Source organism: Lutra lutra, chromosome 16 (genome assembly GCF_902655055.1).
Source record: "Lutra lutra chromosome 16, mLutLut1.2, whole genome shotgun sequence".
Classification (NCBI taxonomy): domain Eukaryota; kingdom Metazoa; phylum Chordata; class Mammalia; order Carnivora; family Mustelidae; genus Lutra; species Lutra lutra.
Window position 1 is genome coordinate 46,020,916 of NC_062293.1, and position 24,181 is coordinate 46,045,096.

A 24,181-nucleotide genomic window follows, 5' to 3' on the forward strand; every position below is an offset into this window, starting at 1 on the left:
CCACTCAAGGGAAAAAAAAGTCAGGAACAGGCACTCTATGGAAGAGTATACCCAAATGGCCTACAGCAGAAGAAAAGGTACTTAACAATATTATTCATCAGGAAAATGCAAATTAAAATTACAATGAGATACTTCTACACACCCACCAGAATAGCTAAAATGATAACCAAAATAAAAATAAACTATTATGAAAAAATGTTCCTCATCACTTAGCATCAGGGAAATACAAATCAAAACCACAATGAGATACCACCTCACACCAGTCAGAATGGCTAAAATTAACAAGGCATGAAGCAATCAATGTTGGTAAAGGGGAAAAGGGGAACCCTCTTACACTGTTGGTGGGAATGCAAGCTGATACAGCCACTTAGGAAAACAGGATGGAGGTATCTCAAGAAGTTAAAAAACAGAGCTATAATTTACCCCAAAGATACAAGTAGAGTGACCTGAGGGGGCACCTGCACCCCAATGTTTATAGCAGCAATGTCTACAATAGCCAAGTAGTGGAAAGAGCTCAAATGTCCATCAATGTCCATCAAATGTCCATCAACAGAGGACTGGATAAAGAAGATGTGGTACATATACACTCAGCCATCAGAAAGGATGAAATCTTACCATTTACATCGACATGGATGGAACTGGAGGGTATTATGTTGAGAGAAATAAGTCAATGAGAGAAAGACAATTATCAGATGGTTTCACTCATATGTGGAATATAAGAAACAGCATAGAGAATCAGAGGGGAAGGGAGGGAAAACTGAATGGGAAGTCGTCAGAGGGGGAGAAAAACCATGAGAGACTCTTAACTACAGGAAACAAACTGAGGGTTGCTGGAGGGGTGGGGCTGAGGGGATGGGGTAACTGGCTGATGGGCATTAAGGAAGGCACATGATGTGATGAGCACTGGGTTTTAAGGCAACCGAACACTACATCTGAAACTAATGATGTATTATATGTTGGCTAATTAAATTTAAATAACCAAACCAAACCAAGTGTTGCCAAGAATGCCAAAACTCTCATACACTTCATACACTGTAGACAGTCATGCAGATTGGTATAACCATGATGGAAATCTGTTTAGCAGTATCTATTGAAATAACATACACTTAGCTTATGACCTAACAATTCCATTCCTAGGTTTATATCAAAGAGAAATAAATTAGAGCCTAAGTCCACCAAAAGACCATAAAAATGTTCATGTAGCTTTAGTCATAATAGCCAAGACTAGTAAAATAAACAAATTTTCACCAATAGTAGAATAAACAAATTGTGGTACATTCATACAAGAAAGTAACACACAGCAATCACAAAGAATGAACTACTTACACGCAGCAACATGGATGAATCTCTCATAGGCTGTGTGGAACAAAACGAGCCAGACACAAAGGGTATATACTATATGAGTCTGTTTATACACAATTCAAACACAGGCAAAATGAATGGACAGTGAGTGAGGTGAAAATAATAGTTACCTGTGTGAGGAAGACTATAAACAAGAGGGGGCATAAAAGAACCTACTGGGATGCCAGATATACTCTAACTACCCCCCCCCCCCCCGCAAAGATTTATTTGAGAGGGAGAGAGAGAGAATTAGTGGGAGGGACAGAAGGAGAGGGAGAGAGAGAATCTCAAGCCAACTCCATGCTGAGTGTGGAGTCTGATGCAGGGCTTGATCCCACGACCCTGAGATCATGACCTGAGCCAAAACCAAGAGTCAGACGCTTAACTAAGTGTGCCACCCAGGTGCCCCACAGAAATATTCTGTATCTTGATCTGGGTGGCAGTTAGCATGAATAGAAGTCTATAAAAAGCTGTACTGAGCTTAATCTTAAGAGTAGTATACATTACTTTGTGAAAGTTAGGGCTCAATAAAAAAAGTAAAAAAACCCCACACATACTAAATTGTATTTCAAATCAAATTAGGCAATTAAATAAGAAAATGATCAGGAAAAACTACAGGTAAGGCAGTCAGGAGCAATTCTGTACGACAGAAAACCAAAAACAGTGCAACAGAACGCTCGCTTGAGCCTCTTCTATAACACAGAATTAAAAATAGAGATGGAAATCAAGTAATGTGGAGACAGATCCCTAATCTTTATTTTTAATTTTTTTAAAAAAATTATTTATTTATTTTAGAGACCAAGAGTGAGTGAGAGATGAGAGAGCACATGAGTGGGAGGGGCAGGGGGAGAGAGAGAATCTCAAGCAGACTCTGCACCGAGTGTGGAGCCTGGTGTGGGCTCCCACATCAGGACCCATGAGATCATGACCTGAGCCGATATCACAGAGCTAATGCTCAAACAACTGAGCCACACAGGTGCCCCAGATCCCTAATCTTTAAAAACTACTCAGAGAGATCAAGACAGATAGGAGAAGAGCAATGATTTCAAAAAATGAGAAAGGAAAGGATTAAAAGAGAAGGAAATCCTGAAAGATTTAAAGCTGAACATTCTGAAGGCATGTTAAGAAATTTAGTAAGAGACCAACACCTTCACTAGTGATGGCAAAAAAGTGTTTTGTTTTTGTTTTAAGGAATCATAGGCTTCACTTGTGTTTAGTGGGAAAGAGTGCCGTGATCAATTAGTAATGCCTTTCTTTGGCACAGAATGAAAGGGTACCTATCAGACATTTGCCAGACACATCTTGGTTTAGTCTTTAACTTCCAAGGATATGAGAAAAAAATTAAAAATGCGCACACACACACACACACACATCTGACTGGCCTCAGACTTTTCTGCCCTAACACTAGTTAGCCATGCATGGAGAAGAGCAAAAGAAAAAATATTTTCAGATAAACTAAGACTTATAAAGATAATAAACATTTTAGGGGCACCTGGGTGGCTCAGTTGGTTAAGCCTCTGCCTTCGGCTCGGGTGGTGATCCCGGGGTCCTGGGATTGAGCCCCGCATTGGGCTCTCTGCTCAGTGGGGAGCCTGCCCCCTCCCTTCTCTCTCTGCCTGCCTCTCTGCCTGCTTGTGATCTCTGTCAAATAAATAAATAAAACCTTTAAAAAAAAAAGATAATAAACATTTTTCTTTCAGAAAAAAATATTACCTTAAATATGTATCCTAGTAAAACAAGATATTAGTAAAAATTCAAGAGCGTTGTTTAAAAAGAAATCAAGAATATCTTCAACAAACAGCATTAAATGGCATTTTTTAAAAAGGGAAGTGAGGGATGCCTGGGTGGCTCAGTCGGTTAAGTGGCTGCCTTTAGCTCGGGTCATGACCCCACGGTCCTGAGATCGGGCCCCGCATCAGGCTCCCTGCTCGGCAGAGAGCCTACTTCTCCCTCTAACTCTGCCTACCTGTGCTCGCTCTCTCTGTCAAATAAATAAGTAAAATCTTAAAAAAAAAAGGGAAGTGGGAAGGATTTGAGATTCTGCCCTGGATCAGCATCTTGACCAAGTGCTTGGTCACCCCAGCATAGCCACTGTGCACGCCACAGGTTCACTAATGGGGGCAAGGAAAAAAGGGCTGCCCATTATCCATATCAGTGGAATTTGATGGAAAGAGACTGGTGCGGACTCTGAAGTTAATCGTTACTATGTCAAAAGGTTTGGAGAAAATTATTAAGGAAGCATTTTCCTGACTGATGAAAAATAACTTGGTTATATTCATCTAATCCTTCTAGAAGGTTATGCAGTGTATTAATGTAGTGAATAATAAAAACAACAAAAATGTAAAACAAAAAGGGAGGCGGGGGAAACTGTTAATACATGAAAAGGACCTTGATATCATATCAACCAAAAACAAAGTATGGAGCTTGCCTCTCAGATCTTAATTCTAATGGCATCATTGTGAAATGGCATTTTAAAAAATTTTAATTCTGGTATAGTTAACATACAGTATTATATTAATATCAGGTGTACAATATAGTGATTCAACAATTCTATATATTTCTCAGTGCTCATCGTGGTAAGGGTATTTTTTTTTTTTAAAGATTTTATCTATTCATTTGTCAGAGAGAGAGAGAGCACAAGGAGGGAGAGAAGTAGACAGAGGGAGAAGCAGGTTCCCCAATGAGCAGGGAGCCCGATGTGGGAGTCAATCCCAGGACCCTGGGATCCTAACCAGAACTGAAGGCAGATGCTTAAATGACTGAGCCACCCAGGTGCCCCGTGATAAGTGTATTTTTAATCCCCATCACCTATTTTACCGATCCCCCTCACCCATTTTCCTTCTGGTAACTGCCAGTTTGTTCTCTATAGTTTATAGTCCGTTGTTTTTGTTTATTTTTTTGATTTGTCTCATTTTCTTTGCTTGTTTTGTTTTTTAAATTCCACATCTTGTGAAATCATACGGTATTTGTCTTTCTCAGACTTATGTCACTTACCCTCTAGATCCATCCATGTTGCTGCAAATGGCAAAATTTCGTTCTTTTTTATGGCTGAGAAATATTCCATTGTGTGTATGTGTGCATGTACATACACACACACACACAACCTTTTATCTATCCATTCATCTGTCAATGGACACTGGGTTGCTTCCATAATTTGTTATTGTAAATAATACTGCCATAAACATAGGGGTGCATATATCTTTTCAAATTAGTGTTTTCATATTCTTTGGGTCAATACCAAGGAGCAGAATTACTGGATCCTGTGGCAGTTCAACATTTAATTTTTTTGAGGAAACTCCATACTGTTTTCCACAGTGGCTGTACCAGTTTGCATTCCATCTAACAGTGCATGAGGGTTCCTTTTTCCCCACATCCTTGCCAATACTTGCTGTTTCTTGTGTTTTTGATTCTAGCCTGTAAAATGGCATTTTGGGGATAATCTGGAGAATTCGAAAATGGAGTATATGATATTTACAAATATTCACTTTGATATATATAATAATGTTATAGAGGTTATGTTAGGGAAAAGAGCTTTACAAGTTAGTGATGTCTACTGAAGTATTTTCATTATGATGAATGGGGTTTGATTTAAAGCCTCCAGGGATAAAACTCTGGGAGGGGGGGAAAAGGAGAATGATTAAAAGGAAAAAAAAAAAAGGCAAAATGTTGACCCCTGCTCAAGCAATTCATTATACTATTCTCTACTTTTCTTGTATGTTTGAAAATGTCAACAACAAAAACCAATAAAAAACAAAACCCAAGAGCAAAAGTAGATACAGTGTTTTAAAAAACAAATGGCAAAAAGCAGAAAGAGTAAAAGAAAGTTCATTCTATATTAGCAATGTTAACAGGATTCTAAAAATAGTACCAGTGTTAAAAATTATTCTTTAAAGAGATGATGCACAATGTACTCATGGTATAAAAACATTTAATGATAAAAGGGATGAGAGTGTAAAGTGGTTAATCTGAACACGACAGCACAGGTTTGAATTACAGATGTGTGACCTTAGGTAAAGTGCTTAATCTGAGTGTCAGTTTTTTTATCTGCAAAATGGGGATATAGCAGTGCTTACCCCAGGGAAGACCACTGTGAAGATTAAATACTGGCACAATGCAAGCCTAAATAAATAGCTGCTATTATCTAAAAATCTCACTAACACCCATAAAAACTAGGAAATGGAGGAATGGTGAGAGAAGGGGTATATAGGAAGTCCTACATTTATGCATGGGGAGGTGTGACAGACTGCAAGTTGTTTCCCATTATCCATTCTCCTACTCTTCCTCTGTAACAGAACTCTTGATTTTTAGCTATGCATATGACTGCCTAGAATAAAAGTACTTCCCAGTCTACTCTGCAGCTAGGTTTGGCCATGTGACTCAGTTCTGGCCAACAGAATTAGAAGTGTGTATGAACTCTCGGGATAGGTACTTAAAGCGAGAGGCATCTTTATTTTATTTTTAGAATTGCATTCTTTTTTAAGATTTTATTTATTTATTTGACAGAGAAAGAGTGTGCGTGTGCAAAAGCACAGAGAGTTGTACATGGCGGGGGGTGGAGGCAGCTGGGAGAAGCAGGTTTCCCACTGAGCATGAACCCAATGTGGGGCTCCCTGAGCTGAAGGCAGATGCTTAAGCTTAACCAACTGAGCCACCCAGGGAGCCCTGCCTGCCTTCTTTTAACTGTTTCTACTTCCCACCGGCTTGCATGCAGACGAAAAGGCATCATATTCCATTAGCCATCACACTTTATGGGTCTTTGGAAACGAAAACAATGTACAGCAGAGCAACAAAATGGAAAGAGCCTTGGTCCATGACACCATGAAGTGCTAAACCAGAAAACCTCTGGGCTTCATTCACTTGAGACAAAAATCTACTTCTATCTTGTTTAAGTTACTGTTACAGTATTTTGGAATTTTCTGTTTCTTGCAGCTGAATATAATCCCACCTAAAATGAGAGACTGTTATATCTTTTTTTTTTTTAAAGATTTTATTTATTTATTTGACAGACAGAGATCACAAGTAGGTAGAGAGGCAGGCAGAGGGAGAGGAGGAGGCAGGATCCCTGCTGAGCAGAGAGCCCTGTGCAGGGCTCGATCCCAGGACACTGGGCTCATGACCCAAGCCAAAGGCAGAGGCTCTAACCCACTGAGCCACCCAGGCGCTCCAAGAGACTGTTATATCTTGTTTAATTCTTCCTGATACGTAGAGAAAAATAATTTAAAGTATCTTTTGGAATTAAAATGCAATGAATATAGAGGTAGTGCTGCACAACACTGTAAATGTTCTAAATGTCAGGGAATTATTTATTTAAATGGCTAATTTTAGATGTTACATGAACTTCATCTCAATAATTTTTTAATGCAATGTTATAAATACAGTTTAGAAGAGACAATGAGATTTAGGAAAAAAGTGGGGTGAGGGGGAACATAGAAAAAAAAATCTATTAGGCAAAGATAAATACCAAAATAAAACAAAACAAAAAAAACACAAAGTAGGATACAAGGCAAGAATGAACTGAAATGAAAATATAGAAACAAAACCCTTTGAAATACAAGGAAAAACAGACAAAAGCCCAATTGTAGCAGTAGACTAATACCACTAATACCACCATTCATTCTTTAACACATCAAGTAGGTAAAAATAATATAATTGGAATACTCTAATGTTAATTCAATAGTTATTATATTGAATTTTGTATGTTGCAAAAATACATTATTCTCAAAATCTATAAAAGTTCAAAGGAAAAAAAGTATTATGTATGGTCACAGAAATTTTAAAAAGATATCCTGAAGTAGAAATTAATAACAAAGGTTTAAGAAATCCAACTAAAAAACTAAAAAAAAAACCCATAAAATTCTCCCAAATTACTTTAGAATCAAAGAGAAAATCAAGGGGCACCTGGGTGGCTCAGCTGTTAAGCATCTGCCTCCCAGTGTTCTGGGATCTAGCCCTGCGTTACGCTCCCTGCTCACTGGGAAGCCTGCTTCTCCTTCTCCCACTCCCCTGCTTGTGTTCCTTCTCTCTCTGCGTCTCTCCATCAAATAAATAAATAAAATCTTTTATTTATTTATTTATTTTATTTTTAAAAGATTTTCATTTATTTATTTATTTGACAGATCACAAGTAGGCAGAGAGGCAGGCAGAGAGAAAGAGGAGGAAGCAGGGTCCCTGCTGAGCAGAGAGCCCGATGTGGGGCTCTATCCCAGGACCCTGAGCCCATGACCTGAGCCGAAGGCAGAGGCTTAACCCACTGAGCCACCCAGGTGCCCCAATAAATAAAATCTTTTAAAAAGAGAGAGAGAAAATCAAAATGATAATCAAAGCCTATTTAGGAAATGATCATTAGACTAGTACACATCAAAAGGGATTAGAGGGCGCCTGGGTGGCTCAGTTGGTTAAGCAACTGCCTTCAGCTCAGGTCATGATCCTGCAGTCCCAGGATCGAGTCTCACATAGGGCTCCCTGCTCACCATGGAGTCCGCTTCTCCCTCTAACCCTCTCCCCATTCAGGCTCTCTCACTCACGTAAATAAATAAAATCTCAAAAATAAATAAATAAAGGGGTTAGAATGTGGCCAAAGTACTAGTAATGGCATATTCAAAGCTATAGATCTTTTAAGTAAACTAATAAAAAACATAAAAGTAGAAGATTCAACAAAAGTAGAATAAACCACACCTAAGACAAGTAAAAGAAAATAAAGATAAAAATAAAAAGTATAAAATTATAAGAGCTAGTTTTTGAAAACTAAGAAATGCTCATTGCTAACAAATTAAAGAAAAAAATTAGAGAACATAAATTAGCAGGGAAGGTGGATATAACAATATAGTCTTAATTTTTTGTTAGTAAGGAGATTTAAAAATGTGATGTTAGAGAAATGGATGACTGGATAAGATTAAGTTAACAAAATTGATACAAAAGTGATGGAAATGTTCCATAATCACAATGTGATGGTGTTTACACTAGCGTGTCAAACACCCAACTGAACATTTAAAACTATTGAATTACTCATTCTATGTGTTTGTTATATCTCAATAATTCTACCTAAAAATTTGACACAAGAGCTAAAAAACCGGAAAAGACTAATAAGCAAAGAACAGAAAAAGGAGTGAGGTGTCCAAGTTTTTCTTTCCAAAACTACTATGCAGGGGCTGAGTTCCTTCAAATCATCCATGTGGGGGCGCCTGGGTGGCTCAATGGGTTAAAGTCTCTGCCTTTGGCTCAGGTCATGGTCCCAGGTCCTGGAATCGAGCCCCACATCGGGCTCTCTGCACAGCGGGAAGCCTGCTTCCCATCTTCTCTCTCCCCCTGCCTCTTTGCCTGCTTGTGATCTCTGTCAAATAAATAAATAAAACCTTAAAAAAAAAAAAAAGAAGTTTCTCTTTACACAGGAGAGGAAAGACATTACAGCATCATTCTGTGTACTCGGATAAACAGCAAGATATGGTACCTATGTTGACTTTAGAAATTAGAGTACTACTTTCCAGTCAAGTTCTGAGTTGATAATTAGGCATGGATTTTTTTCTTCTGATTCCCCAGGTTAATGGCCATTAGACATTTCCAATACTAAGTGCTGTGACTTATATAAACATGCAGAAAAAACATACCCTAAGATGTTAATGGTAGTTATTGATAGATGGTAAAAACACATTGTTTATCTGCATTTTCATACTTTTTAAGGATGTGTTGGCTTTGTAAATTTTTAAAAAATATTTTATTTATTTATTTGAGAGAGAGAGAGAGACAGTGAGAGAGAGCATGAGCGAGGAGAAGGTCAGAGGGAGAAGCAGACTCCCCGTGGAGCTGGGAGCCTGATGCGGGACTCGATCCTGGGACTCCAGGGTCATGACCCGAGCTGAAGGCAGTCAGTTAACCAACTGAGCCACCCAGGCGCCCGGCTTTGTAAATTTTTTAAAAAAGATTTATTTATGGGGCGCCTGGGTGGCTCAGTGGGTTAAGCCTCTGCCTTCAGCTCAGGTCATGATCTCAGGGTCCTGGGATAGCGCCCCACATCGGGCTCCCTGTTTGGTAGGAAGCCTGCTTTCCCCTCTCCTGCTCCTCTCTCACTGTGTCTCTGTCAAATAAATAAATAAAAAAGATTTTATTTATTTATTTGACAGACAGAGATCACAAGTAGGCAGAGAGGCAGGCAGAGAGAGGAGGAAGCAGGTTCCCTGCTGAGCAGAGAACCCGATGCAGGGTTCGATCCCAGGACACTGGGATCAAGACCTGAGCCGAAGGCAGAGGCTTTAACCCACTGAGCCACCCAGGCGCCCCAAATAAATAAAATCTTTAAAAAAAAAATCATCAATGTGTTCAGTCAATAATACTTATTAGTGGTATGGGAAGGGGTCTATTCTCCAGGAACTGTTCTAAGCACTAGGGATTAATACAGTAAATAAAAATAAAGTTAATACATTTTGGTGGGAGACAATAAATAAGCAAAGCAAAAACCTATTGTCAGGTGATGGTTAAGTGCTAAGAAATAAAGTCCAGTAGGGGACAGAGTGTGGCTGGGGTAGAGTATTCCTTTCTATAGTTCACGGGAAAAGAACTTTCTGATAAGGCTGACTCCTTAATAGAGATCTGAAGGACACAAAAAGTAAACTATGCAATGAATGCAGTAGAAGTGCAGAGGGCCCAGAGTATGACTTGTCTGGCATGACTCAAAAATGAGTAGGCTGGTTTGGCCAGTGAGGAGTAAGCAATGAGGAGAGTGGTTGGGATGAGGTCAGAAAGGAAGCAGGCCCCAGTCAGGGCTTGATATTTCTTTCTGAGTGAGAGGAACCCTCTGGAGGAGCTTGGATCAGTAGTGTTAAATAATTCAATTTACATCTTAAAAGATCATTCTGATTGCTGTTTTGTGACTGTATGGAAGGGGCAAAGGTCAGAGTAAGCCTACTGTAACAGATTAAGGAAGAGAAAGAAACATTTTAATTTTAGACCAGGGTCGTGTTACTGTAAAGGGATTCTGCATGGTATTTTTAAAGATTTATTTACTTGAGAGAGGGAGACAGACAGACAGACAGACAGAAGGAGTGGAAGGGGCAGAGGGAGAGGGAAAGAGGGAGAGAGAGAGAATCTCAAGCAGACTCCTCCTTGAGCACGGAGCTTGATGTGGGGCTCGATCCGATCCCATGACCCTGAGATCATGACCTGAGCTGAAACCACGGGTCAGACACTCAACCGACTACACTACCCAGGTGCCCCAGAGTCTACGTGAATTTAAAAGACAGAGTGATAGGACTGCTGAAGAGTCTGAAGGTAAAATCTGAGAGAAAGAGTCAAGAGTGGCTCTCAAAGTAATGTACACTTTCCAAGTCACAGAAAAAGCAAAGCTGCTTCCCATTCTTTTTATAAAGTCAGCCAACCTAATATTCAAATATCCGAAGAATAAACAGCAAAGATAGAAAGGAGAGGCCAGGCCCACTATGGAAGTGGATGTAAATATCCTAAGTAAAATAACAGCAAATCAAAATTAGACCATTAAAATACAACTCGCTGAGTCCAAACAGAGTTTATCCCAGTAAGAAATGGACAAGTTTAGAAAATATATTTAACATATCACACAAAGAAAGAAGTGATTATTAATAACATTTTATATTTTATATTTTATTTATTTTTAAATATTTTACTTATTTATTTGACAAAGAGAGAGCACAAGTAGGGAGAGCAGCAGGCAGAGGGAGAGGGAGAAGCAGGCTCTCCCCTGTGCAGGGAGCTTGATGTGGGGCTCAATCCCAGGACCCTGGGATCATGACCTGAACCAAAGGCAGATGGCTAACTGACTGAGCCACCCAGGTGCCCCCATTTTAATAGCATTTTAATGAAAATGCATCTGTCAAAATTTTAGCATACTTTTCTTTCCTTTTTTTTCTGTATGTAGAGACTCAGTAAAAAATAGAAAAACACAGGGTGCCTAAATTGCTCAGTCAGTTAAGTGTATGACTTGGGCTCAGGCCATGATCTCAGGGTTCTGGGACTGAGGAGGTGGCAGCATAGGGGGTAGGCTTCCCACTCAGCAGGGAGTCTGCTATCCCTCTGCCCCTCCCCCTGCTCATCCCTTTGCCCCTCTCCCTACTCATGCCCACTCTCTCTTAAAAAACATCTTAAAGGGCGCCTGGGTGGCTCAGTGGGTTGGGCTTCTGCCTTCGGCTCCGGTGGTGATCTCAGGGTCCTTGGATCGAGGCCCGAGTCGGGCTCTCTGCTCAGCGGGGAGCCTGCTTTCTCCTCTCTCTCTATGCCTGCCTCTCTGCATACTTGTGATCTCTCTCTCTCTGTTTCAAATAAATAAATAAAATCTTAAAAAAAAAATCTTAAAAATAAAAGAAAAACACTTCCTTAATATGCTAATTATCTTTTAAAATAACAGAAGCATTATGCAAATATTCAAAATACAAAAATATTCCTATTAAAGTTTTGAAAACTCTTACTATCACAGCATTATTACTTAAATGCATCTAGTTTCAGGTAAGGCAATGAGGCAGAAATCAGAATAAGATATATGACTACTGAAAAAAAGATTAACATTGTCATTAAAGTAAATATAATTAGAAAATCCAAAGTGATCAGCTAAAAAAAAACAACAATAATAAGAGAGTAGATGTGATAGCTGGATATAAATAAGTTAGCTTTTCCTAAGTACTATTTAGAAGATGTAAAGGGAAAAAATCCCATTCATTATTGTAAGAAAATTACCAAAAAAAATGTGAGATGTGAGACCTAAAGAAACTAATATGCAGAGTATACTTTGTTCTAATAAGAAAATTTATAATCATTTCAATTTTTTTCAAAGAAAATTTTAAGGGAATGCAATTCCAATTAAAATGCCATGAGAAGCACTCATTTCAGTAGCACATATACTAAAATTGGAATGACAAGAGAGATTAATGGTCCCTGCACAAGGATGACAAATTCATGAAGTATTCCATGTTTTTTGTTGTATATTTCAAAGTTGCTAAGAGAATAATCTTGAAAGTTCTCATTACTGGGGCACCTGAGTGGTTCAGCTGGTTAAGTGTCTTGCTCCTGATCTCAGCTCAGATCTTGATCTCAGGGTGTTCAAACCCCGAGTTGGGATCTATGCTGGCTATGGAGACTACTTAAAAAAAGTTCTCATGAAGAAAAAAAAATATGTGACTATACATGGTGATGGATGCTAGTAGACATGGTGACCACTTTGCATATATTATTGAATAATCATGTTGCATACCTGAAACTATTATAATGTTACCTGTTAATTGTATCTCAATAAAAAAAGTACCATGAGGATTTGGGGGAAGGGGAGTTAATAGGACTTAAAATATTCTGAAGTTTGCATAAAGTATATGTAGATGGGAAAAGCCAAGGGAATATTGAACCAAATATAAAAAAAGGGTGTGTGTAAAGTCACATCACTAATATTAAAACTTATCACAAAGCTACAGTAACTCAAACAGTAAAGTTGTGTTCAAGAATATACAAACATAAAACAGCTGAGAAACAAAATAGTATGCATGTCTACCTACACATATTCTAGTAGAGCATATATATAGCTCGTATATGATGAAGGTTATCTTTTATTTAAATAAGGACAGAATAAATTATCTGATAAATGACAGTAAGACCATTTGTAAACTACTTTGAAAACTTAAGTTAGATCTCTACCTCACATCATTCAGCACAATAAATTCCAGATAAAAGGTTTTTTTTAAAGATTTTATTTATTTATTTGACAGAGAGAGAGAGACAGGGAGAGAGGGAACACAAAAAGGGGGAGCGTGAGAGGGAAAAGCAGGCCTCCCCGCTGAGCAAGGAGCCTGATGTAGGGCTCGAACCCTGGACCCTGGAATCATGACCCGAGCCGAAGGCAGATGCTTAACCACTGAGCCACCCAGGTGCCCCTTCAGATAAAAGTTTTAATAATAATAATTTTTCAAAAGGTAAATTAATAAGAACAATAAGTCATCTAATTGGAGGCTAGGAAGACTTCTGTAAGAATAAAAACAAATTTCATAAAGGGAAAATGGAAAGTTGACCACATAAAATTGTAAATCATTTGCATTTGAGAAAATTCCATAGATAATGGAAGGTAAGTGACAAGCTATATAAAAATATTTTCAATATAGGACACCTGAGTGGCTCAGTTGGTTAAGCAACTGCCTTCGGCTCAGGTCATGATCCTGGGATCCTAGGTTCAAGTCCCACATCAAGTCCCAGCAGAGCAGGGGGAGCCTGCTTCTCCTTCTCCCACTCCCCCTGCTTGTGTTCCCTCTCTCTCTGTCAAACAAATAAATAAAATCTTTACGAAAGTATTTTCAATATAAATGAAAAAAGTTACAACCCTTGCTAAAAAAGCCTTAAAAAAACAGTAAGTGAAAAATATTCCAATAAATGGGCAAAGAATATGACAAGATAACTCCCTAACAAAGATATACAAATGTCAATGTTCAAAAGTACCTGAGGATTCCTCTTTTATTTTTTTTTTTCAAATATTTTATTTATTTATTTGACAGACAGAGATCACAGGTAGGCAGAGAGGCAGGCAGAGAGAGAGGGGGAAGCAGGCTTCCTGCTGAGCAGAGAGCCTGATGCGGGGCTCGATCCCAGGACCCTGGGATCATGACCTGAGCTGAAGGCAGAGGCTTAACCCACTGAGCCACCCAGGCGCCCCAGGATTCCTCTTTTAAACATTTTCAAAGTCAGCTTATTAGTTAGAGCGGTAATTTTCATTATGTCAAAGACCTATTTCAGATCACATTTCCTGCAGGTAACAATTATAAACTCAGGGCAAAATTATTAAAACAAATACCTAAGGCCCTAGAGAGTGAACCAAAACAGGAAAGATTTGAAAGAGGTACTGACACTCAGAAAAAGGAGCTGGGAGAGTTAACTTTACCTCCTCCTCCCAACTTACAGGTTTAGGGAAGGCATCCCATACAGGACGACACAAAGTCTGTGGGAAAATCCATAGTCTTTAATAGCGTAAAGAAATAGAGTGCAAAGTTTGGGACAATCATAGCTGCTAGAAAGTAAGTGAGGAAATCCTATAAAGGATGGAGTCAGGAGGTCCCATATTCTGCATACACATAATGCTTAAATTTCTGGCTTACTTTTCAATGATGCATGCACAGATTTAATGAAATATAAATGAATTAATGTAAGCCAAAAAACCAGACAAACCGGATGGATGTTTGACTTGCAGTTTGAGCCCAACCAATTGAACTGCCAGCTAAGATAAAGCATCAACCTTCTCTGGAGGAATAAAACAGAATCCATGGGACATTTACAGCTCCAGGATAAAATCTAAAATTACTCAATATACAAAGAAACAGGAAAATGTGAACTATTCTCAAGAGAAAATATAGTAAATGGAGAGCAACTTCGAAACGACACGAATGTTAGAATTAACAGCAAGACTGGCAAAGAAGTTATCATAATTGTGCTCAATGAAATAAAGGAAAATGACTGAAATAAATGAAAAGACAGGAAATCTCTGCAGAGAAACAGAAAATATGAAAAAGAACCAAATGGAAAGTCTAGAAATGAAAAACACCACCAATATCTGAAGTAAGAAAGTCACTGGATGGACTTAAAAGAAAATGGAGATGACAAAGACGTGAGTAAATTCAGTCAGAATAATGGAAATAAGCCAATCTGAAGAACAGAGAGAAAAAAAATTAATTAAGCCTTTGAGATTTGGGAGACAACAGTAAAAGGCCTAACGTATGTGAAACTGAATCCCAGAAGCAAAAGTGAGAGCTTGGAACAGGAAAGAAAATTTATTTACTTATTTTATTTAGTTACAATGTCTAAGTTTCCCCAGTTTAGTGAAAGACAATTTATAGATTCAAGAATATAGCAAACCTCAAGCAGGATAAATACAAAGAAAATCATTCTTAGACATTTAATAGTCAAACTACTGAAAATGTTGAAAGCAGCCACAGGATACAGAGAACAATAAAAAAAAAAAGGGTCAGATCTTTTATTTATTTTATTTTATTTTGTTTTAAAAAAGATTTTATTTATTTGACAGAGAGAGACACAGTGAGAGAGAGAACACAAGCATGGGAGTGGGAGAGGAGAAGCAGGATTCCCACTGAGTAGAGAGCTCAACAAGGGACTTGATCCCAGGACCCTGGGATCATGACCTGAGCTGAAGGCAAATGCTTAACCAACTGAGTCACCCAGGCGCCCAAGAAAATAATTTTTCTACCCTCTAAGTTAAAACAGATACACAGATCTGGGGTGCCTGGCTGACTCAGCAGAACTTGGGACTACTGATATTGGGGTTTGAATCTGGGCCCCACATTGGGGGTAGTTTACTTAAAAAATAATAATAAATAAAATATAAATCTGTTTAAAGCAAAAATCATAACATTTTACAAATGGTACTGGGAAAACTGGATAACCACATGCTAAAGAATTTAGCTAGATCCCTAACACCAAATACAAAAATTAACTCAGAATGGATCAAAGAGCTAAACTTGTGAACCAAAACTAAAACTCTTAGAATAAAACATAGGGGGAAATCTTCATGACATTGAGGGCACCTGGGTGGCTCAGTGGGTTAAAGTGTCTGCCTTTGGCTCAGGTCGTGATCCCAGGGCCCTGGGATTGAGCTCTGCAGGGAGCAGGGAGCCTGCTTCTGCCTCTCTCTCTCTCTCTCTCTCTCTCTGCCTGCCTCTCTGCCTACTCGTGATCTCTGTCTGTCAAATAAATAAATAAAAGCTTTAAGAAAAAAAAACTTCATGACATTAGATTTGACATCATTTTATTGCATATGACATCAACAGCACATGCAACAAAAGAAAAAATAGATAAAATGGCAAATTTTGTTATATATATTTTACTATATACCAAGAACATTATCACCATGGGCTTTAGTGTTATTCAAAAATTTTTCTAATATTAAATTAGTAGGAATAAAGTTTGCATGTCTTTGCAGCAAAACCAACAAAACAACCCCATAACATTGTCATGTGGGGATTATAATATATGTAGTATGTTACATACATACATATGTTATGGTATATACTATCTAGCAACCATAATAATAAAATACAGAGCTATTGGTAACTAGAACTGTATGGTTACAAGGTTTTTATGTGTTATGGGAAGTGGTACAATAGTAACTCTAATTAGACTGAAAAGTTAAGGATGTTTGCTATAATCTACAGAGCCAAAACTAAAAAAAATGTAAACAGATATAACTAAAAGCTAATGAGTAAGTTAAAATGGAATTCTTTTTTTTTTTTAAGATTTTATTTATTTGAGAGAAAGAGAGAGAACACATGCCCAGACAAGCAGGGGGAGGGGCAGTTGGAGAAGCAGACTCCCTGCTGAGGAAAGGAACCCAATGCGGAACTTGATCCCAGGACTCTGGGATCATGACTGGAGCCGAAGGCAGATGCTTAACCAACTGAGCCACCAGGTGTCCCTAAAATGGAATCCAAAAAAAATTCAAATAATCTAAAAGAAGTCAGGAAAGGAGGTATAAAAGGTACAAAAAGGAGGAACAAAGTCAGAAAGGGCAAACAAAACAAATAACAAAACTATAAGTCTAAGCTCAACCACAAGAATAATTACATCAAATATTAATAAACTAAATTACCCCAATTAAAAAGAAGAGATTGTTGGTATGGATTAAAAACTAAGACCAATTAGGGGTGCCTGGGTGGCTCAATGGGTTAAAGCCTCTGTGTCAGCTCAGGCCATGATCCCGGGGTCCTGGGATGGAGCCCCGCATCAGGCTCTCTGCTCAGCAGGGAGCCTGCTTCCTCCTCTCTTTCTCTCTGCCTGCCTCTCTGTCTACTTGTGATCTCTATCTGTCAAATACATAAATAAAATATTTTTAAAAAAACAAAAAACAAAACCAACAACAACAAAAACTAAGACTAATTATATGTTGTCAATAAAAGACACATTTTATTTCATTTTTAAAAATATTTTATTTATTCATTTGACAGAGACAGACACAGCAAGAGAGGGAACACAAGCAGGGGGAGTGGGAGAGGGATAAGCTGGCTTCCCGCCTGGCAGGGAGCCCAATGTGGGGGTTGATCCCAGGACTCTGGGATCATGACCTGAGCCAAAAATAGACTGAGCCACTCAGGTACCCCAAAAGACACATTTTATATGTAAAGACACTGACTGGTTAAAAGCACATGGATGGGAAAAGATATGCCATGCAAATAATAAACATAAGAAGGCTGGAGTGGCTATATTAATATCAGAAAAAACAGATTTCAAAGCAAAGTATTACCAAAGATAAGTGATAGAGGATAAGAGATAAGAAGGACGTTTTACAATGATAAAACAATCAATTCATCAGGAAGATAAAACTATCATAATTGTGTACATGCTAATAATAGAGAACCAAAATATAGGGAGCAGATTAACAGAATTAAAGAAAAAAAATCTACGATCATACTTGGAGATGTTAATACTCCTCTTTCAGAAACAGAGCACCCAAATAAAATATTATTAAAGACAGAGAGCATCCAGGAAGGGGTGCCTGGGTGGCTCAGTCAGGGGTCTGCCTTTGGCTCAGGCCATGATCTCGGGGTCCTGGGATTGAGTCCCGCATTGGGCTCCCTGCTCAGTGGGGAGTCTGCTTCTCCCTCTGCCCCTCCCCCCTGCTCACGTGCATGCACGCTCTCTCTCTCAAATAAATAAATAAAATCTAAAAAAAAAAGACACAGAGGATCGGTACACTATCAATCACCTTGATCTAATTGATATTTATAAATCACTACATGTAGTAACTGTAATACATTCTTTTCAAGTACATACAGAATGTTCTTCAAGACAGAAATGTACTGCTCCATAAACCAAGCCTCAATAGATTTACAAGGGCTGAATAATGATCTATGATCACAATGGAATTAAATTAGGAATTGAGGGGTGCCTGGGTGGCTCCCTGGGTGAACCTCTGCCTTCGGCTCGGGTCATGATCCCGGGGTCCTGGGATCGAGTCCCGTATTGGGCTCCCTGCTCAAGTGGGGAGCCTGCTTCCCCCTCTCTCTCTGCCTGCCTCTCTGCCTACTTGTGATATCTGTCTGTCAAATAAATAAATAAAATCTTTAAAAAAAATAAATTAGGAATCGGTAACAATTATGAACCATTTTATACCAACAAGTTTGACAACTTAGATGAAATGGGAAAATTCCTTGAAACCTACAACTTACCCAAACTGATACAAAACAGAAAATATGAATAATTATATACATTAAATAAACAGAATTCATTATCAAAAACTTCCCATAGGAACTCTAGGCCAAGGAGGTTTTACCAGTAAGTTCTATCAAACATTTAAGGAAGAATTAACACCAATATTACATAAACTCTTTCAGAAAATGGAGGAGTAGAAAGTTATACTTCTAAGTCATTTAATGAGGTCAGCATAGCTCTAATGCCAAAACCTGACAAGATATGACAACAGCATAATTATAAGTATCTCTCATGAACACTGACACAAAGTTCCTTACCAAAATACTGGCAAGAGTAAGGTTTATTCAAGTAAGAGAAGGTTGTTTAAACATTTAAAAATCTATCAGTGGAGAGGGAGGAGGGGGCGCGCCTGGGTGGCTCAGTGGGTTAAAGCCTCTGCCTTTGGCTCAGGTCATGGTCCCAGGTCCTGGAATCGAGCCCCACATCGGGTTCTCTGCTCAGTGGGGAGCCTGCTTCCCCCTCTCTCTCTGCCTGCCTTTCTGCCTATTTGTGATCTCTGTCTGTCAAATAAATAAATAAAATCTTAAAATAAAATAAAATAAAAATCCATCAGTGGGATGCTGGGTGGCTCAGTTGGTTAAGTGACTTTGGCTTTGGCCTGGTCATGATCCTGGAACCGAGTCCCATATCTGTCCCATATCTGGCTCCTTGCTCAGCAGGGAGCCTGCTTCTCCCTCTGCCTGATGCTCCCCCCCCCGCCCCCGCTTGTGATCTAACAAATAAATAAATAAAATCTTTTAAAGAAATAAGGTTGACTGCTTCTATTAAAAATAAATAAAAATCCATCAGTGACTCTTAAAACTTATTAATGGGAAAACAATCAACCCAATTAAATGGGCAAAAGATCTGAAAAGACACCTCACTGAACAAGATATACAGATGGCAAATAAGCACATGAAAAGATGTTCAGTATCATGAGCCATTAAGGAACTGCAAATTGAAACAAAAACAAGATACCACTACATGGCTATGAGAATGGTTAAAATCCGAAACTCAGACACCACCAAATGCTAGAAAGGATGTGGAGCAACAGGAACTTTCATTCCTTGCAGGTAGGGTGCAAAATGGTATAGCTACTCTGGAGGCAGTCTAGCAGTTTCTACAAAGCTAAACATGGTTTTATCATATGATCTAGCAATTGCCAGATTTTGGTAAAATTAGGTATTTACCCAGACGTGAAAACATATTTACACAAAATTCCACACACAATAAGAGTAGCTTTATTTATAATTTGGAGTGGCTTCATCCATAACTTCCAAAACCTGGTTGCAATCAAGATGTCCTTCAAGAGGTGAATGGATAAACAAACTGTGGTACATCCATACAATGGAATATTATTCAGGAATAAAAAGAAATGACCTGGGGTACCTGGGTGGTTCAGATGGTTAAGTATCTGCCTTCGGCTCAGGTCATGATCTCAGGATCATGGCTTTTCAAAAGAAAAGCCATAAACAAACACTGAACTCTAGTTAATGACACGTAGCCTGCTGAAGGATTTAGTGAAAATGTATTGATGACATAAATCAAAAAGAAATTGATGAAAAGGGCACCAGCTTGGCTTGGTCAGTAGAGCATGCAACTCTTGATCTCAGGATTCTGAGTTTGAGTTCCATGTTGGGTGTAGAGATTATTTTAAAAAATTGAAAAAAAAACACCCGCAACAAATTGATGATGGATGTACAGGGAGATGTACAGATACATGATAAAGGAAGTATAATAAAAGGAGAATGACAGAATCTAGATGCTAGGATAAGTGAGTTCACTGTAAAATTCTTTCAATTTGTAGTATAAAAAAAGGTTGGAAATCAGTTATATCACTAAAAAATAAAAAGACTATGTACCTTTGGATGCAGTGGACAGGGTTGTTTGGATTAAAGAAAATCTCTTTATTCCTGTTGCCTTCCCTAAATAGTTGCCTCACTAGCTATTAAGGAAAACATGTAAGTGTCAGAATGCTGGTTTTGCCACCTAAAACAAGTCTTCAGCTGCTTCTGTCATAACATTGGGTCTTATATAAACCCCCAAATTTGAAAGGCCAGAAATGTTCAAAATGCAAGGCAGTTTCAATACCCAGAGGCAGGACTGGGAATTGAGAGATAAATTTGGCTCTAGCACTGGGTGGAGGGGAGGCAATGGCTAAGTTAAGCTAGAAGTGGCTGGTCACTTAGAGTCTTTGCAGCTCCAACAGTTAGTTCTGTGTCTGGATGTCAGCCCCACATACTGGCTTAAAAACCTCAAGAAACTAGAAGATCTCACCAGTGGGATCAGCCAGAGCAGCTGAAACACGTCCCTGTAAACAATAAATGTTTATCTGGGCAGATAACCTGGCAGATAGCCGCGTCCTGATCTTAGGCAACTTGAAACCCCACAACGGGAGGCTGAACACAGAGGGGTCCCTTACCATTGCCACACGGGTAGGGAGGCAGAAATGGAAGGTGGTCCTGGCTCCTACTACAAGAGAGGCAGCAGGAAGCCACTCTGCAAATGCCAGCTTCTTTTCTACTGAGCCACAGCCAGATTCCCTTAAACAAAGAGGGTGGGGACAGAGAAGTCAAGTCAACCAACACTAAACGATGCCACCACATAAAGCTGGCTGTTACACCATAGCCCTGAAGGTATGAGGAGCTCTGGCATATTTGGCTGCTGCCACAGGAACCACACTGGCTGAGGGCTTCCCCAGGCTTGGGTGGGAGTCTCATCACTGACTCCGGCCACACACACAGGCTCAGTCACCACCTTGGTCAGTGGCAAACAGCTGCTGAGAGGGGAGAGGCAGACCTGCACAGCACAACCTGCCACTTTCAGACAAGATTCATTAAGAGCCATATGGCTGAAACCCCACAAAGGTACCAGGTGAAAGGGAAAGAGGTGGCTGGAAGAAAGGAATGGAAGTATGTTGACGGGATACAGATTCCTTTTACCGGCAATGGTCTCTGCAAACAATTTTACTACTAGTTCTGAAAACTCCACTGCCTAACAAAGAGATTAAATCTTGGCCTTGGTTATTCCTCCCATCTATATGCTTCTGCCCACACTCCTCTTGGGAGGGGAGACGACAGGGAAGTGGAACCCACAGTTTGCCTAAAGGGAAGTTCAGCTCTCGTTCAGCAGACTATGGCTGAGTCTCTTCCAGAGAAGAGAAAGGAGATAGTTTAACAAAGGCTTTTTGCTCTGAAATAGTAGCAAAGCTAAATCCTGCAGAATAATAAGGGTGTGGATCTGGGATGGAACTTAAAGAGGGTACGACTGCATGTGTGTGTGTGTGTGTGTGTGTGTTTTCGTTCATCTGGTTTTTCTGGGGGGCGGGGGAAGGGTGCCAAGCCATTCTTTTGACTTCATTCGCACTTATAGCTGCTTTATAATCATTTCCTGAAAACACAGTAGGAAGAGAGTGGTATTTGCTCACCCCACCCTCCATCTAACACTGGCCCAGCAATTCAACTATGTGCTTTAAACAGAGACAAGGCCAGCTTTTTGCCTTTGGCAGCACTGAAGGCCAGACATTACCAGCACTCCTGTGAGCAGCTCAAGGCTCCACCCAAATAAGACTGCACACACTGAAATCCAAGAGGAATATCATTCCAGCATAATAATCCAGGAGGGAGAAGAGAGCTGAGGAGGATGGGTGGGACAGTTGGGACACTTCTAAGTTCTGATACCAGAACACCCAAGTGGTTAGTACAGGCATTTTGGTAGACTGGTGATAGGTCAATTCCAGTGTGGGAAAACCCAAATTCTGTAATAAATAATTTATCTCTGTACAAGAAGAGGGGTGAGAACAAGGGTGGGGTGTAGACTATAGGGCAATAAGGTGGAGGAATCATTTTTAGAGAACTGGGTAGCTGCTGAGCTAGTCGAATTCTGAATACACAGGGATGTTCCAGCCTCTTCTAAGGAGAAGCTGATGCAGAGTGATTATGGGCAGGCCAGGATATACAAGCTCCATTTTTGGTCTAAGGTTGACTGGAGGACTCCTCTGCAGGAGAGTCATAACAGAATGCTTATACAAAACACCACAAACCTACTGCTCCTGACTGTCCAAGGCCAAAGGCATCTTCTTCCTAGAAAACTGTGTCTGACAGCCTTTTGGTTTTAAGACTCCCAATTTTATTTACTGAGTTTTCCTGTTTACTCCAAGAAAATTTACAGAACTCCTAGGGAGTCTTTAGAGAGATGATAGGGAACGGGGTGTCAGGGAGACTGTTAGGAAGAATACTAAGGCCCTACCGCTTTTGTATCTTATTATTATTTCTTACCTGTCAGGAAAAAGAAATGGAGAGGGTAAGGAGTTTCCTAGTATGACAACCTAAATGTTCACTGTTTGAAAATGGAATTGGATGTACGAAAATGCCTAAAGGCATTTTTGTTGTTCTCATAAGAACAAAGTGATGAATAAAGTATAGGTGCTTTAATATAATCATCATCTTCATTTAGAGAGGGAATTTCTTTTAAAATATGTACCCCATTTAGGGTACCATCATCTCTGCTATTATGGAAATAGGAAAAGGCAGAAGTTCCATTTCGGCCAGAGGCAGAGTTTGTTTTTCTGCTAATTTTTTGAAAGCAATAGGTTCTCTTTGGTTCCAGGGGAAGGCGGGCATTTCCAAAAGGAAAACAGAAAAGGAGACACGATCACCTGGAGGAACCTAAACTATCCTATGTACAGTGTCTCTAACCATGCTTTCCATATGGTGTAGTTATCGGGAGACCAACAAAGTTTCTGTAGATATTACTGTAGTTTAATGTTTTAGAAAGAATACAAAACTACAGTAATCAAAACAGTGTGGTATTTTTATAGACATACAGACTAGTAGAACATAATAGAGAACCCAGAAATAAACTTTCACTTACATGATCAATTGATTTTTGACAAAGGTGCCAAGACCATTCAATGGGGAAAGGAGAGCTGTCAACAAATGGTGCTGTAAAGCTGGATATTCCTATGCAAAAAAATGAAGTTGGACCCCTACCTTAATACCATATTAAAAATGAACTCGAAATGGATCAAAGACCTAAATGTAACAGCTAAAACCAAAATATTCTTTTTTTTTTTTAAGATTTTATTTATTTGACAGAGAGAGAGATCACAAGTAGGCAGCGAGGCAGGCAGAGAGAGAGGGAGGAAGCAGGCTCCCTGCTGAGCAGAGAGCCTGATGCAGGTCTTGATCCCAGGACCCTGAGATCATGACCTGAGCCAAAGGCAGAGGCTTAACCCACTGAGCCACTCAGGTGCCCCAAACCAGAATATTCTTAAAAGAAAGTACAGGGGGAAATTTTCATGACCCTGGATTTGGCAATGATTTCTTGGATTTGACACCAAAAGCATAGCCAACAAAATAAAAAATAAATGAAATGGACTTATCCTCTTCAGGTAAGGGAAACAAAAGCAAAAATAAATTACTGGAAACTATCAATTACTGGAACTACACCAAAATAAAAAGTTTTTGCACAGTGAAGAAAACCAACAGCAAAATGAAAAGGCAACCTACTAAATGGCAGAAGATATTTGCAAATGATACATCCAAAAACGGGTTAATATCCCAAATATATAAAGAATGTACACAACACCAAAAAAAACCCCACCCAAATAATCTGATTAAAAGATGAACAGAGGCCCTGAATAGACATTTTC

At 39.2% G+C, this 24,181-nt stretch overlaps 1 protein-coding gene and 1 pseudogene across 5 annotated transcripts in view; one reads left to right on the top strand and one right to left on the bottom strand.

The window, feature by feature from the left end:
* Positions 1-24,181, bottom strand: part of SMG6 (SMG6 nonsense mediated mRNA decay factor) — a 243,790-nt gene that overhangs the window by 47,670 nt on the left and 171,939 nt on the right. The gene's annotated exons all lie outside the window — the stretch shown is intronic.
* Positions 12,177-12,275, top strand: LOC125088227 (uncharacterized; annotated as a pseudogene).